We start from the raw sequence: 14,950 nt of genomic DNA on the forward strand, positions 1-14,950 counted from the left end.
CTGAAGCTTTTAAATGGCTGCACCTAATGAAACTCTCTGACAGTTTTTGAATTAAGCAACCATGACTGCTGGGACTGGACTAAATAGCACACAGATGGCCCACACCAAAGTTCTGTCCACCCACCCCCATCATTGTTTGCCCTTGGGCTGTAGCATGTGATGCCATACCTGCTTGAGCACTAAAGAAGCCAAGGATTTGAAATGAGCAGGGAAACTTCGGCGCAGATTTCTACCAGCAGTGATGGATGCGAGTTTAAATTGAACTGTTGTTTATGGATAAGTTTTAGGAAGCTTTTTCAGTGGTCACCGAATTAGACTGTGTTATACTTCACGAACAAGCATGCGCATGCACATGTTCAGTGTATTTTCCTTCTTGTGTAAACACATTTTGAACTGTTTACGTGCCAGATTTTTGTCAGATTTTAAGCCAACATGTTAGGTGCTCTAACACTTCAGCTGCAGCTATATTTTAGCCGCTGACAGGTAACATCCATGTCTGACAAATGTGCAAAGTCCTCATGAAGAGGCTGAGGTGATGGTGTCACACTTTCAAGTGTTGGTAGTCAGAACATCCTGGTTCAGGCCCCATTGGGAGTTTTGTGTTTTGCACTTACATACTATATGCTCATTTTTTAGTGTCTATTGGGTTCAGGTGCTGCTTAAAACTAGGTTAAGGTTAGGGTCACACAACAGTAACCCTGCTCACTGACGAATGATGTGTTAGAAGTCACAGTTCACTCTGCTTTACAACACGCACATAGTTCTTGTGTAAATTAGCCATCCTAGTGGCTTTAACAAATTGGTATTGTGGTTCGAGACCTTTGGTAATTTTGTATTTTGCAGTTTATTTTTGCTTTTTTTCTCACTTGCTCACTTTTAAATCCTTGCAGATAAGGGAGCAGCTGAAAACCTGCTTTCGCTTACTGATTAGGTTTAGGTACAAAAATTACATGATTAGGTTAATGAAAACATCATGGCTTAGGTTAACATATATCCCTTCATAAGAGTTATAATACAGTTATAATCATAATACAGTTTAAAAATAATGAGTTGGGAGCAACAGTTCAATCGCACGAATTAAATAAGCCATCCTATTGGCTACGACTGAGTGAAGTCATATACACCTGTTACACCCACTGGTGCAACTCCCGGCAACAAAGTGTTTCAGATTTTGACAAAAGTGTTCTCAAAGTGCAAGTGTTTCCATGAGGTGAGTGGGAACATTTCTCCAAGTGGGGAAGATGGCCCCAAGACAGGCATCTACTGTCTGGAACTGTTGTCCATCCATCCCCAAAGGTATTCATTTGGATTTAGATCAGGGGAACACGCAGGATGGTGCAAAAGAGTGATGTTATTGTCCTGGAAGAAGTCCCTTGTCCTGTGGCCATTGTGTACTGTAGCGTTGTCCTGTTGAAAAACCCAGCCGTTACCACACAGACGAGGGTGATGCAACAGTCATGCAACATCTGGACATAGCCAGCAGCCGTTAAATGCCCCTGCACCTCCTGAGCCATCAGGACCATCAAGGTTCAATTTTTTCTCATCGGAGATTTAAACTTTCTTCTACCTTTCAATGTCCCATGTTTGGTGCTCTCTTGCAAAGTCCAAACGGAAAGTTCAGTGGCATTCAAGGACACGAGACGTTTGAAGACGTTCTTTGTTTTTGAAGCCCTTCGGTCTGAGATGTCTTCTGATGGTTATGGGGCTGCAGTCAGCACCAGTAACGTCCTTAATTTGGGTCAGGGATTATCCAGTGTCTTGACAGACACCCAAATGGACCCTTAGTGCTGGTGAAATTTTGGGGGGTCTTCCACTTGACTCTTTTGTTCCATAACCCTCAGGATCATTTAAGAAATGACTGTCTTACTGCGTCCCACCTCAGCAGTGATGGCACATTGCGAGAGACCCTGCTCGTGCAGTTCCACAACCCGACCACATTCAAAAAGGGAACGTTTTTTTTGCCTTTGCCATCAAAACGGCATGACAGTGTGACTACCTGACAGAAAATGACACCGAATCCACATTTTGCACAGATTTAGCCTTTAAAAGGCATGTGGCCCTAAACTTTTGATCAGGTGTAAAACAACCTGTTTCAGTTTAAGCATCGTTTTCAATAAATTGCATGCTCAAAATTTCTTCTTGTTGCATGTTAAAGCTCTACTTGGAACCTTGTTAAGATCCAAACATGCAAAATATGATTTTTTTGCCATTTTTCAAGTGGCCTTAAACTTTTGATCAGGACTGTATGACCCAAGTGCTTTGTCTCCTCCTCAGCTGTCCATGTCCATGTCTGTTTCCTCTTTTTTGCTTCCCTATAGTGAAACACTGGATTGCACTATTTGCACATGCATCCCTTTTCAATCTGAGGACATGGCCGATCGATCTCCATCTCAGCCTGATGACCACGGTCTTCATGTCATTACACTGATGGTGAAGGTCACTGTTGGTGATTTTCTTTGGCCAAAAGATGCCGGATTTTTCTCAGGCATGATTTGCCAGAAAGATGACAACCTGTCAGCCATGCACTTGGCCATGTGCCAGTATACTGATCCGCACAGAAGAGTCGACAGGAAACAGCTCCTGTAGAGTTTCAGTTTGGTGCTGAGATTGTACTGGGATGATTTCCAGATGCCTTTCATCAATCTCATCCCCCCCCCCCCCCCCCAGGCTTTGCACCTTCTGTTCTTGTTAGTGACTTTAACTAAACAGTCTTAATTGAAGCCCAGAAAATGAGAATGACTAAGATTTGTTCTGCTTACTTTCTAACCTGTTTCTTCTTTTTAACATTTTTACCTTTTTGGTAACTGGTGAAGAGCATAGTATCTTAAGGCAAGGCAAGGCAAGGCAAGTTTATTTGTATAGCACAATTCAACAACAAGGTGATTCAAAGTGCTTTACAGAGACATTAGAAACAAGAACAAATAAAAAGCATGATTTAAAATTGATTAAAACAAGCAAATAAACTAACTAACTAATTAACAAACAAACAAACAAACAAACAAACAAACAACAGTATATAAAATCAAAACAGATAAAATCTTAAAACTATAGCCAGGACCATACACTCCTCTAAACCTATTGTGATTTTGTGGTATTTCTCAAGCTGCTTCTGAGCACATTTTTGGATCTGGTGGGCTGTTTCAACCTTCAGGGGGAGGGCTGGTGCCATTGGGGAGTCAAATTGACTTGAAATAATGTTCAGGTGGACGTCAAGATAGCATCCACGTGAATGTCAAGCAGAACATTACATTGTTTAAAATGACACGTTTTTCACTTCACCTGTCAGTAGATTTAATGTTGTAATTGATTGGTGAATAAAAATACCTTTTTCGCCAACAGTAAACTGCAGGACTGACGGATCCTATTTCATGTTTCTGTTGTCAGCAAGCCTTCTTTATATGAATGTCTGTATTTCACTGTCCAAGTTATACAGCAAGAAAAATATACATGTAATTTATCTCCTGCAGTTTTGCAGATTTTCTCCACACAGGTGTTTGGATGTTTTCCCCAAAATGTCAAATCTTTACTTACTAACCCTGTAAGGGAATATCAGATTTATAACTTGATTTCCAGTAATGACATTACCCAAGATGAAGTGATAAAACTCTTGAAATAATAAGGGTTTAATACATGAAAGATGATACTGTAGTAATTTTTTACTACCACTATACATTTCTGCAATCAAATTATTGTTCTGCATTGTCTTTAGTCGCGATGCCAAGCCATCTGCCATTTTTAACAGACATTAAATCCAGCCATGCTTGTCTATGGATAGTTGAGCTTGTCACAGCTGGACCTAAACATGAAATCTGAAACCACATAATTGGCTATTTGATTGCTCCAAATATGTGGTGCATGCAATCTTCCAAAACCAAATAAACCAATTAATTTACAAACTGCCAACCACAAAGAAATCGGTCTCTCTCTGACTTTTTCTGAAGCAGTGCCATGGTGAATAAACAGCTGCATGAAACAGCTCAGACTCATTTCTTTCATGTGCAGCAAACAAACCATTCCAGCAACCCACAGAGGCACAATGCGACTGCTGCCAGGGGAGGCAGAGTGTGAAAATGACTTTATATGGCTTGAAAACGCGCCACAAAACCATAAAATTGAGCTTTGAGTGATATCGGACGAGGATGTTTTTCCCAAAATCTTGAAAAGAGGCCTTTTATTCCTCTGCCCAGAGCTGTTTTCCTTTAAGGCAAATCTTTGCTGTTTAGAAAGAATCTCAAAGCTATAGATATCCCCCATTGGGGGTAAAACCACACATCCCCAAAATGTTGACTTTTCATGCACGGTTTCACAAACCTCTCAAAAATTGAAAATGTGATTTTCAAACAACAGCAGCATCAATTTCATTGCACTGTATGCTTTGAAGTGTCACTAAACAAGGAGCATTCCAGGCTTATCTGAGCAGAGGAGCCTCCCACATCGAGTTCAGGCTCAATGTCCAGATAATGAGTGAGCACTGAGGGGCCTGACTGCTCATTTGATCACAAACATATCAGGACAAGTGGGGCAAAATGCTTCAGCAGCCAACTCTCATTTAAACCAGCTGGAGGGGTGATCAGAGAGGGGAATGTGCTGCCATATTGGACACCTCAACCCACCAAGCATCATCCACTGTTTTCCCATGGTAACTGAGTCACCTCACCACCTCCTCTGATTTTTCAGGCAGAAATATCGGAGAGCAGTTGGTGCTGAAATGCAAACATGCAAAGAGCCGAAGCGGCCTGAAGCCACAAAACAGTACTCTAAAAGAAATAAGTTACAGAATGAGGGCAAACACTGGGAGATCATATTGCAATTTTTCCAATCTCTTCAGGACCTTTTGGCTTTGATTTACTTTTGACAAGAGAAATATTGACACAACATGCACTGGAATAAGCAAATCTGAGTATTTACTGAGTGCTACATGGTTCCAAACACCAGAATTTTTTTGAATGAATGTTTAAACATATTGTCTAAAGGTTGACTAAAGAGGCTTGTGGTGTACCTTAAGTTACACTATACTGGTTGGATGGCATCTGTTTAGCTTGAGAATTCACAGCAACAACCACAGGAAATCCTACTGTTTGTGTGTTACGTTTCCAGTGACCCTGCAAAGCTTAAATATAACTTCTTACCTAAATCCAACAGATTGATTTCAGATAACCTTTTGCCTTGGCTAAATAGCTTGTGCAACTGCTAGCATAGACAAACATACACTACTGTTTAAAAGTCTGGAGCCACCTTTCATTTTGCTAGATTTTGCTAGGGAAATGTGAAATAGGTGCAGCAACGTATTGAAACATGTGTAAACATAATAAGGCAAATACAGAGTTTGTGCAGTTGTAACAAGCTTGAAAGTCAATATTTGATATTTTCAACTGCCTTAAGTCTCTTAGGTAAAGCTTTCTTTAAGTAGTCTTCAGAAATAGTTCTTCAGGGAGCTTGAAGGACATTTAAAGCTCGTCTTTGGCTGTCTAACTGTTAACTGATTGTCAATCAACAATCAGTTAACAGTTAGCACTTAGTTAAACAGCATTATAGCAGGCAGATGGCACTACATAAATTGACAAAAAGTTTAATCTATCACTATCAATAGACTTCAAAAACTACCATAAATCTAGTACATCTGCTCCAATTGAGCAGATGTGAGATCCAGAAGGGCCCGTCATTTGAAATAAAGCTACATGTGCTAAATGGTGAAGTCTGTTCTTCTCCAGAAAGATTGGCTACTGTGGATCAAGTTGAAAACACAAGAAATCACAGAGAGCAGGAGAGAGAACAACAGAAATGCAGTGCAGGTGGAAAGCCACCTGCAAAGTGTTTGCTAATATGGTCTTCAACTTTAATCTTATTTGAGGAAAAGGAGAAAGTCAAAGTGTGTGTTGAAGTACAATAAGATTGCTCAGGAAAAAAAACAAACTGTAAACAAAAATAAACAAGAAACTGATGTGCAAGTGGTCATAATGAGACTTTCAGGGAGCATCTGAAAAAGGCAGAAGCATTGAGCTTGAACCACGTTGCATCATTCAGCACAAAGTTTACAGCAATCACTAGTTCCTTGCACCATCAGTATAAAAGACACTCATTTGTCTCCACTGCCATCTTGGTGTTTTGGAATTGCTTGTGGGGAGAGAGGGGGTGGTGTGGACTGTGAAACTGAGGACACTACACACTCATTGGTTAATATCTTGTGACTGACAAGTTGTTAAAAACTTTTTTCTTATAATATTATCATATAATCCTCAAACTAAATGACTATGGGTTTGAAGTGCGGTACATGTCTACTGGTTCATCTGCAGCGTTGGCACTCTTCTGTAATGGTTTGACTGGTATGTTACTCATCTCTGGTAGCTGAAATCTGAAGCAAGAGAAACTGGTGCCAACTTATAATACAGCCAGATCCATGAGATACCAGTGTGGTCATCAGTGCCATCACATCAAAGAGCTGAATGACCGTCTTAGAAGCACAGACTGTGCTGAAGTTGTGTGCTTCTAATTTGGTGCACTAATTTCCTTTTAATGTAACTCTCAAATATGATTCAGCTACTTTGATGTCCTTAAAATCGTTGCATTTTCCAGTCTTTTCTCTATTCTCTAGTCAATTACATATCAACAACTTGATGCATTTAGGCATGAAGACATGGTCACGATGACCTGCTGAAGTTCAAACTTACAATCAGGATGAGGAAGATAGGAAAGGAAGAATTTAAGTGACAGTAGTATGGTTCTTGGTGCCAGATGGGTTGGCCCAAGCATCTACTGTGATTGATCTACTTTCCTGAAAAATCATATAGAGGTTTTACAGAAAATGATATGAAAAAGATAAACTATTCAGTGAGTGGAAATTTTCAGGGAGAAGATATTGATACCAAAGGTTATAGAGAATGGTCAGATTGCTTAAAGCTGATAGGGAGGCAAAAGAAATGCCATCCATCCATCCATTTATTCATCTATCCATTCTCTTCTGCTAATTTAGGGTCTCTGGGAGGCCAGAATCTATGCAAGCTACCACAGAGCGAGAGGTGCTGTACAGCAGCGGTCCCCAACCTTTTTTGCACCATGGACCGGTTTATGTCCGACAATATTTTTGTGGACCGGCCTTTAAGGTGTCATGGATAAATACAACAAAATAAAACCAGTACCGGTACCAAAAAAAAAAGAAAATTTATTCATAACACACAAACAAAAGACCCAGGGAAACTGAGTTAATGATAAAAAATAACGATAAAAACCCTGAAAACCATAAATTTCACACCCAAGCCTCAACTCTCATGGCCTGGTACCAAACGACTCATAGACCGGTACCGGTCCGTGGCCCAGGGGTTGGGGACTGCTGCTGTACAGTACACCCATGGACAGGCTACCTATCTGGCACAGCGTGCAGCATGTCACGAAGCTCACATCAATTCAAACTGGTGTCTTGAACATGAAAATTATTTCACTGTATTCAAATAGGCTCCACAGTCTCCAGATCACAATCGAACAGAGCACAATTAGGATGTGATGTAACAGAAAATGTGCATCGTGGTTATGCGAAGAATCTGCAGCAAGTGTGTGGTGCTATCGTGTCAACATGGACCAAAAAAACTGTATTAAGGTCTAGCTCTAATGAAGTGGCCGGCAAGAGTAGACGTGATAAACACTAACACGCCTACAACCACTGTGTAAAATGTAGCCATTTGTATATTTCATTTTAGATTACTGTTTAAGATAAATCATGTACAAAAGTCACATGTGATAGTGAAAATATGCTAAATGTGTTGACATCACAGGGCTAAAACTCTGAGCTCTGGTGTGAATGATTCAAGCCATCCAGTCTCGATATGTTAGAGTGGTTGTGTGTGTACATGTGTTTTTGCGTGATGGTGTGGAGAGTTGATTCAGAGGCATTAGCCATTTGTTGTGCTTTGTCAGATCTGATGCCAAAAAAACAAAGTCTGCCAGTTAGTGAAACCGAATAGCAGGAACTATTCGATTGACCCCCGACATAAGCTGAGGAGTTATGAGTGAATAAGTAGAAACCTCCCTCTTTAATAGAGCACACGCCTGCTTTAAATTTATGGAGCTGTGTGCATTCATAGATAAAAATGATGTGAAATACAATTCCTAATACCAAAAGCCTAGTTGCTATGTAACTCAGGGAGGTCAGGCGTTCCCTGTGAAGAGACGCCGTTTCTTCAGAGACGTCCATTCATCAAGTGCTGCCACCGTGCCAAAAGTACAAAGCACAGCATATCTTTTGTTGACTCCATTTCCCTTTTTGTTTGTCTTTCCTGTCTCTTTTCTTCTTTTAAACTCTTTTCAGAGTCGTATTTAACTTCTTTATAATAGCCACAACACAGAGAAACGACCATATTTCTTTCCTTTTAAAGGCAGGAAGACTTTGTCAGCAGAGATGCATGAGCAACTGTTGTCCAATCAAATTTAGGATAAGGCCCATAAAAGCTGCGTCCTACTATTTGGCAGCTAATTAAACCACAAACATTGAAAAAATCATTTAAGGAATATATGCAAGCTTTCATTCATCTGTCAGGTGCTCTCCATCTGCATTTCATTGGGGTACATATAAAAGCCTGTTTAAGGGGAGTCTAAGCTCATGTTGAGAAATGCCCTTCATCTACCCCTCCTGAGGCAGGTGGGGACTGGGGTGGCTCACATAAAACAGAAACAAATTCAGCTCGGGACACTTGAAGTTTTAGTCTGCCATAAAACATAATGTGCCATTAATGAAGTTGCCTTTTCTTGCCCCCTTTTTCTTTCTTTGTTCATAACAATAGCAGCGAGGGAAACAGTCACCAGATCTGCTCATGCTTTAAAGTCTGCACAACCATGAATAATTTACTTTGATTGCACGTATCGGAAAAATAAAAAAGGAGTCTTTTTTTTAAATGAAGGGTTGTTGCTTTTTTTTTTTTTTTTGTTGAAAAGAGCAAAGAGAATTCAGAATGGGGGAAGGTGACAAGACATCAAAGACAAGTCTTATACACGGATAAGAGACAAAAGACTTCAAAACACTGCCAGTTTCTAGGCTTTGCTCTTTATACCCCCATTTTTCTTCACTTCCACAAGTTGATAAGTTATTTTTCCTCCATTTATTTATAATTTAGGACACCTTTACTTAAATTAAGTATTGAAAAAAAGAAATCAATGCATTGGACATTTGAGCAGCTTATTCTCCTTCATTTATTACCATTATATATCAAACTATTGTACTAATGATATGAATTACTAAGCTTTGCATGAATCTGTTAAATATTCCCATACCATCACCCAGTAGTCTTCCTGTTTGAGTGTATAAAGATTAATGCAGCATCTTAATGCACAAAAGAACAACATCAAAAACCGGATACAGTCAAATATAAATGTGAATATTCCAGAGGTCACATCTGGATCTAAAAATATGAAACCAGAGCCAAAAACTGAAGGTCCCCTAATGACCACATGAGTCAGTCTCCATAGACGTACATGTTAAAATGTCCAGCACTTTTTATTTACACTTAGGTACAAAAAATTGATCTGCTTTCTGTGGCCGACCTCCATCTTGATTACGTCTGTATAGTGTGCAATGTTTGAGGTTTTTTCAGTTGCTTACATCTTAAATATTTTTACAGTCAGCTCTGTTACTTTTTACATTTGTGGTGTTTCGTTTCTACACAGAGCTCAGTACGCAATTTTTCTCAGCAGTGCGCACACATTTTCATTGAGTTTCTCTCTCTCTATTGGAACTGTTCCATACCGCGTTAATGTCTCTCAATATCTAGTGTTTAATGGGATTGTGTTAGTGTTTTAAATTAGTGAGTGAATTTGAATATTGACTTGGCAATAAAGTTGGCACGAGAAAAAGAGAGCGATCTATGCATTTAAGCACAGTAAAAATATCCTCATTAACACAAGGATGGCTTCATTGGACGATACAGTGAATAATAAGTGAACTAACTGCATACTTCCTAATACATTCCTGCATTATTAGTCAATCATCCACACAACTTTCCACTGCAGCATTGCGTCCACTGCAGCGTTTAGAAAATCTGGTCCTTAAAGTTTGTTTTGTATTATTAGCAGCAGGGCTGCTTTGAATGTAACCCCCTTACCTGCAAATCACCTGAATAATTTGACTCAGTGCTGCTTGTGTTGGTGCTTTTTAATGCAGTTCATTGTACTAACAGACTGTACACTCGCTTTCTGTGTTGGTGAGTAAAATTCTAGCATCTTATTTATAATGAGCAGGTGTTTCTATGTGATGCACGTAGCACACGGTCCATCAGTTCACCTTGCTATAAAAGGTTTATTAGCATTAACTGATGAGTTAGCGCTTCAACCTCCTGTCTAAATATTCGCTTCACAAGATCGTGGCTGGCATCATCTGTCATCATCTCCTACTGACAGTCGATTGTGTTCACTCACAAAACAAGATGGTCAGTTGCAGTTAAATCAGTAGTCAGGCTACAACTATCAAGTAATCATTTCTTCTGAGCTCCTCTCTATTTTTTGTCTAAGGCCTGCTTACTTCCTACCTATAGTATATATTTTATGACAGTGATCGATAGATACTCCATTGCATTTTATGTACCGCTTATATTTAATGTTTTGTCTCTACTTATTTATTTGAATTTCCATGAAATTTCCCAGTTGGATTAATAAAGCATCTCTCGATTCATCTATGCACTCATTAAGCATTAAGCTTTTCATTTAATGAATGCTCCCCGAAGAGAGAAAAACCTTATATATAGATATTACTAATGGGTAAAGACAAGAAACAGAGGGACAAGAGAGTTCACCACATAGAGTTGGATGATAAAACAGCAAAGATTAAAAAAAAACACAAGTTTCACTTCAGCTCTTTATATTTTATAACTTCTCTATGTAAGTCTGAAGGAGAACATGTTTTTGACACTGCCCCCTGGTAATTGTACACAAAATTTAGACAACAGCGTGCAAAGCTGTGTGCATAGGCTCTATGTTGAAGCCAAACACAACCAGGCCAACAGTTAAGAGCTCAGGGATGTGCTAAATGCTCTGTTTTGAGGGGTTTTTCCCCCCTACTCTTGGATCACATATTTCAACACATATTTCATCTGTAAAGAGGTTCAGTGCAGTTTCTTTTGATTTTCAGGCAGCCTAAAAAGTAATGCCCTTATAACAACAGTTAGCTGCTATCAAAAGTGCACTTTTCTTACTCCTTAAAACATCCCATGACCTGCATCAAGGAAGAAGAAATACGTTTAGTGAAAGGTTCAATGAGCCAAGTTCCGACAAGAGTTGATCTTTAGCTCCGTCAATTCGCGGTACAGACTAAAGCTTTGTGAGCTTTCAAAGACACCTAATGTCTGTTTTCAGAGTCTGTCTTCTCCTCCCCAAGAACATTTCCTTATCGCTCATCTGTCAAGTCACATTTCTCTGTCTTGAGCGAGACCAAGCCGTGGCATGCTCCGTCCCTGACAGTTAAAGAAAAATAAAATAGAAGAAGAAAAAAAAACATCATCTATAAGAAACAAATCGGCCATTTCCAAACTGCATGCCACTGTTCAGACAGATCAAACTTCTGATAACTGCGACAATATTGCAGAGGAAGAGGGCAGTTACCCACTTTAGATTCAACACCCTCTCCATTTAGCATGTTTTGACTCAGTTTGATCCTCTGCTACAATGAAGGACGGGTGGATGATTGCTATATCTTCTGCGTACTAAGGAAAACAACATTGCTGAAGAATGGTGCACTCAGGAGCCAGAAGATTGGTATGCTGAAGATCATGGGAGCGTGTAAAAGTCTGGCGTACCGCCATCGAGTCCCCTTCTGTACAGCACATACCGGTGCACATCAACAGCAAAGACATACAGTAAAGTTACAGGTGAGGAGTCATACTTAAGAAAGTTTCTGTGCTGAAGAGGCATTCAGCAGAAGCAGGGAAACATCTGCCCCGAGGGTGATGTCAGACAGGCTGGTATCACCTGCCACCTGGAGAAAAAGCCTCAGGAGATTTTTATTGCTGATTAGCTGGGGGAGAGTGCAGACCATTCAAAAGACTTCCCTTGTTTGTTTTTATTTTTTTTAACCATATCTATGAGGAATCTGTGCCTGACAGGACCATGAGGGTGCAAAGCCTGTTTTGTACATGCTTTGAGTTCAATACTGCAAACCAGAGTGGCAAATCCACATATAATTTTCTCATGATTTGAAGAACCGCTCTGCGGCGTGAACAGATTTCTTTAAAAATAGACATTACGCAGGTGCAATATCACAGGATAAAAATCTGCCCTCCCAACCTGCAAATCCACAGAGATGGAAGTCAGCTGACAGGATTAATGTGATTAATAAAAGCGTCGGTGAAAAGTGCTCCCTGGGAATGAAAAGTTGCCTTTTTGTCTGCAGGCAGCTCAAGGGACTCACAACATATCCTTCTTAGATCTGTTGGCAACTTTAGTTGTAGACTGATGAGCCATATCACACTGATTATAGAGATGTCTGAAAGTCACGCAACGCTGCAGCATTAGATACAAGGGGATAACCTGCCTGGTCAACACACACAAAGAAGGAGCACAAGTGAAAACAATTTGGAATCTCCCGATGAAAAATGTCATCGTTTCTATTATCTATTTTGATTATTTTGGATTTAAAAGTAGAAAAAGAGGAGGAAGATGAGAATTTAATTTGTATTTATATGATTACGTTTGTGTAAATTGCTTTATTCTCATGGGTTTCTGATTGTTCTCGTAAGTGTGCTTAGACTCTGACCAACATTAGAGGAGATAAACCTCAGCTGGTGTCCAAATTTAGAGATAAACAGACATGTCTGTTTGAATTTCTTCATAAAGAGACAGCCACTTGATGTTTCACTGTGTTATCTGCATGAAAAACATGAGTTAAGCAGATGCTACGTTTCATCGTTACAGCAGTTCTTTATAGTTGTTTAATGACTGCGAGGAACTCAATTTCTGCAAGTATGAAAATACAGAAAATGCGCATTTGTGCAGAAGAATGAGGACCTGAGATTGGGGGGAAATTGCTGCCCTATCTTTCATGGGGCTTCAGTGAACCCTGAACATTTCTCAGTTAAATGTCAATGTGACAAATAAAGGCAGATAAGTTAATCCACCGAGCCTCTGATTCTTGACATTTCATGATACGGCGCGCAGGCTGCTTGAGGGAAGGATCACAAAACGAGCCAAACAGAGCTTAGACTCTTACAGCTCGCATCTCATCTTTGAAACATCCTAATGAAGATGTCACACTTTCTTCCCTCCACGCTGATTGCTCCCAAGAAGCCAATTAGCAAACCAAACCTGATCTCACATTGACATGACTGTGACGCTTGTTATGATGGGGGTTTGATTTGTTTTCCTTTTCAGTAAAGGTGCGCTGCATCTGATAAGATGCTCAAGAAATGGAAGCGGAAGTGTTCGGTTCACTTTATTCAATCATCAAAAAAAACAACAACAATGCAAACAAACATCCGCAAAATTCATTAGCATTTCAGATATCTGGGGGCTTTATTTAGCAGCGGATGGTAAACAGGAAACACATTAATTGTGAATACAGCGAATAATGCAGCAAATCTTCTCTGAGATCAGGCGACCAATTTAGCCACAGCTGAGAGGCCACCTGTTGATAGTTCCTGAGGCACACGCTGACTTATCTTTGAAAGATACCTTCTCCATCATCCATGGAACACTTATCTTAGGAATGTCTGTCTGTTATTAAAAACTCAGGAATCAGGAAAAGTCGTCAGCAGTGACCGAATCCAGCCATCCACAGCATTCCTTCAACAAAAGCTTCCTGTAAACAGCCAAGTGTTTCCCGTGTTGAGGCACATGTGGAAGCATTGCTGCCCTCAGACTGTTGTTGCCAGCGCCGTGCTGCCAGGACTCGCTCTATATCCCTGGACGTGAGGCGGCAATCCTCCACTGGCACACAGTCCACTGATACACTCTAAGGAAACACCATCTGTTACATTTTCATTACAGGCTTTGCTTCAAGCTAAGACAATTAAAGCTAATAGAGTGCAAATGTTTGAGCCCATGCTGCCAACTTTATAATGTCTCGCATATTCTTATTACTATCCAACCTGCGTTTTAATGACAAGTAAATCCACAGTCATGAATTATGATCACTAGCATCTGGACTCTCCACATTCTGGATATCTGCTTCGGTTTCAGCCTTGATACCTATGTTAGCTGTTAATTTGAAAGAACTCCGCAGGCGGTTATCCTACATAGATTTGAAATTATCCTCGAATGTTGTATTAAATCAAATTCTGAATTACTCCTAACTACTCCTAACTACTAAGTGGGCTGGTAATGGCGCTATAATCCCCAGTATCTCTCATTATGTACAATTGGAAAGAATTGCCCATTCTTTCTGTCAATGATCAGTGAGCACTTCTGAGAAAATGTGGTGAACAGATTCTTTAAAGGCACTTGGGCGAATTATCTTTCAGCTAAAAAAAGGACAGGCTTGGATAAGCATCTTTAGCCCCGGGGGCTCGGCCACCCCCCGAGGTGAGAGGATTGCTTCACATGAAGTGAAGGCTTCAAGTGCTGCATGTAAAAATGGAAGGTGCTCTTGTTGTTGGATCTCAAGTGGGTGGCACAGACATGTTGCCCTCTGGGACCCGGGGCCTCGGGAAGACAATAGCCAGGCTGTGCGAAGCGGGAGATGTGGAGTTAGGGTCACGGGGCCCCTTTTCTCAGGTCTACACCACCGAAGTGACTGTTTAGTGACAACACATAGAAAAGAAGTTGTGTGGAGGATTATGGTGGGTGAGGGGTTGTCTCTGTAAGTCGTGAGCAAAGCAGGTCCATCTATCACGTGCAAGTGCAGTCCTTTGGGGGCTTATTGGAAACTAACACCACATAAACAATATTTTACATAAAAAAATCATGTTCAAGATTAAAAATTAGCTTCATTCACTAATAGTATTTTATCATTTAAAGGCTGCAAATCTACTGAGCGTTTGAT

General features: G+C 40.2%; 1 protein-coding gene across 5 annotated transcripts in view; it reads right to left on the minus strand.

Moving 5' to 3' along the window:
- Positions 1-14,950, minus strand: part of xpnpep2 (X-prolyl aminopeptidase (aminopeptidase P) 2, membrane-bound) — a 127,824-nt gene that overhangs the window by 73,141 nt on the left and 39,733 nt on the right. The gene's annotated exons all lie outside the window — the stretch shown is intronic.

The sequence above is a fragment of the Aulonocara stuartgranti genome (assembly GCF_965226115.1).
Source record: "Aulonocara stuartgranti genome assembly, chromosome: 2".
NCBI classification, from domain to species: Eukaryota; Metazoa; Chordata; class Actinopteri; order Cichliformes; family Cichlidae; genus Aulonocara; species Aulonocara stuartgranti.